General features: G+C 41.0%; 1 pseudogene; it reads left to right on the top strand.

Annotated features, from left to right (window-relative positions):
* The first annotated feature begins 1465 nt into the window (after positions 1-1465).
* LOC102839767 lies at positions 1466-2298 on the top strand (annotated as a pseudogene).
* The last annotated feature ends 701 nt before the right edge of the window (positions 2299-2999 follow it).

Below are 2999 nucleotides of genomic sequence, written 5' to 3' on the forward strand. Positions count from 1 at the left end.
ATTTAGAAGGAAGAGTGATTAAAATTATATAGAACACAAAGGTCTACAGTACAGGTGAATCGATTCCAGGCCCCTTTCAGAAATGCTGGCAAAATGTTGTCACTGTAAGGATAAAGGCATCCCTTTTATCTGAAAAAAATTTTAAACATTATCTACTATTTCCTGGGGAATTACTCATCACCCTCTGATAGGTTTGCATTGACAATGTTAATTCTCCAACAGGTTAAGATGATGTTTTTAGTTGCCATCAAGTAGACCCAACTCATGGTGACCACACACACAACAGAAGAGTTGCAGATTAGACCACTGTGATCCATGTGATTTTCATTGACTGATTTTTGGAAGTTGACTGCCAATCCTTTCTTCTTACTCTACATTTAAGTCTGGAAGCTCGGCATCACAGCAACACACAACCCACCACTGACAGACATGCACTGGCTATACCTGAATGACATTGGCTAGAAACTGAATGTGGGTCTTCTGTAAGGAAGGCAAGAATTCTACCAGTGAATCACCTCAAGAGTTTGTATTTATACCCATATATTTCCCCTACAAGTCAGAAATCAAGTGACAAATACTGATGTGATTATGTCAAGGTGTTTAAAAATTCATATGTGGTTAACAAAAGGTGAAATATTGGCATTTTTATCTACCCAATTAAGTACAAAGTCACCAGCTGCTCCTCAGAAAATCTGAACAGGGTTGGTATGAGTCGGAACCAACTCAATGGCACTTAACGGCAACAACATTAAATATTGTAATGGATAAATTTTTCTTCCAAATTCCCAGGCATGCATTAAATATACTTTTAGTTTTTTGTAATTCTAACTAATTTTCATGTTGCCTCAATCTTAGTCATTTTAGTAATCTCTACTACCCCATTCTGGAGTCCTGGTGTGTCACCGTGGGTTAATGCGCTGGATAGCAAAGTCAATTTGAACTGCAAGATCGGCGGTTCCAGCTCACCAGAATCTCCTCAGAAACCCTATACAGAGTTGCTATGGGTCAGAATCGATGAGCAGCACTTAACAACAACAACAACGACCTCTTTCTAGTATCCAGTGAAGTTGTTGCTGTTGTTGTTAGGTGCCATCAAGTTGGTACCGACTCACACCCTTGAGCTCATTGCTGCTGCCACTGTGTCAATACATCTTGTTGGGGGGTCTTCCTCTTTTATCGTTGACCCTTCACTTTACTAAGCATGATATCCTTTTCCATGGACTGGTCCCTCCTAATAATATATCTGAAGTATGAGAAGTCTAGCATTCCTGGACAGACTAAGGAACATTATGACTGCACTTCTTCCAACACAAATTTGTTTGTTTTTTGCAGTCCATTGTACTTTTAATATTCTCCTCCAACACCATAACACAAATGCATCAATTCTTCTATTGTCTTCCTTATTCATTTTCCAACTTTCATATGCATATGAAGCTACTGAAAATGGTATGGCTTAGGGCTCAGCATCTGGGGACTCTCACAGCTCTCAGTGCCCAGCCCAGCTTCTTTCAAGATGTCTACTGTTCATGATATTCTATGCAAGCTCAGCTTGGAGGGTGATCACTCCACACCTCCAAGTGCATATGGGTCAGTCAAGGTATACACCAACTTTGATGCTGAGTGGGATTCTTTGAATATTGAATCCACCATCAAGACCAAAGATGTGGATGAAGTCACCATCGTCAACATTTTGACCAACCACAGCAATGAACAGAGACAACATATAGCCTTTGTCTACCAGAGAAGGACCAAAAAGGAACTTGTATCAGCCCTGAAGTCAGACTTACCTGGCCACCTGGAGACGGTGATTTGCGGCCTATTGAAAACACCTGCTTCCAAGCTAAAAGCCTCCATGAAGGGGCTGGGGACAGATGAGGACTCCCTCATTGAGATCATCTACTCAAGGACCAACCAGGATCTGCAGAAAATTAACAGAGTCTACAAAGAAAGGTACAAGATTGACCTGGAGAAGGACATTGTTTCAGACACATCTGGTGACTTCCTCAAGCTGATGGTTGCCCTCGCAAGGGTAGAAGAGCCAAAGATGGTTCTATTATTGATTATGAGCTAATTGACCAAGATGCCTGGGATCTCTATGATGCTGGAGTGAAGAGGAAAGGAACTCATGTTCCCAAGTGGATTAGCCTCATGACTGAGCAGAGCGTGTGCCACCTTCAGAAAATATTTGAAAGGTACAAGAGCTACAATCCTTATGACATGTTGGAGAGCATCAAGAAGGAAGCCAAAGGAGACTTGGAAAATGTTCATGATACTGCCTCAAGGTCCAGTTTTTTTTGATGTTGAGGTGTAATCCATACTAAATACTGTAGTCTTTTATTCTCATTCTATTCACTTTCAGCAAGTAAGTTTGATGATCTACTTCTGAAAAATCAGCCACTGAAATCCCTAGGAAGTACTGACATACACAGGATCACCATGTGTTAGAGTCAACTAGACAACAACTAGTACTGTTTCTTCAAAACTTGCCCAGGCTTCACCCAAGTAAAGCATTGATTGCCTCCAAAACCTAAACCTAATTGGAGTTTAATTTCCACCCCCTCCCTTCCAACCAGAGAAGCAGAATACAAGCCGATTTATCAAGCATGTGTGGTTAGAATTAACTTTCTTCCTTCTCTCAAACTTTCCTTCTTCCCAGCATATGAAATTTGGGTCAAGTCTGGGAGAAAGGAAGCTGTCTTGGGTTAGTTATGGGGTTTTTTATACCTTTTGTTCATGGTATAACTGCATGCCCTGTGTTCTTCACTGCTCTAGCTTCTCAAGTCAGTCCAACAGCTCCGGTTCTTCAAACTCAAAAGGGAAAACTCGTCTCTGTTTTAGGTTGGGTTCACCGTAGAAGTAAAACTAGTGATGCTTATAAATATATAAAGAGAGGTTTCTATAACAGAAATGGCTCACACAGTGTTAGAGGTGGTTAGTCCCAAGTCTATAGGTTAGAAGTCAGACTGGAGTCTTCTGAATCACAAAACTGCAGGGTTGAT

Source organism: Chrysochloris asiatica, unplaced genomic scaffold (genome assembly GCF_000296735.1).
Source record: "Chrysochloris asiatica unplaced genomic scaffold, ChrAsi1.0 scaffold00012, whole genome shotgun sequence".
In the NCBI taxonomy this organism is placed as follows: Eukaryota; Metazoa; Chordata; class Mammalia; order Afrosoricida; family Chrysochloridae; genus Chrysochloris; species Chrysochloris asiatica.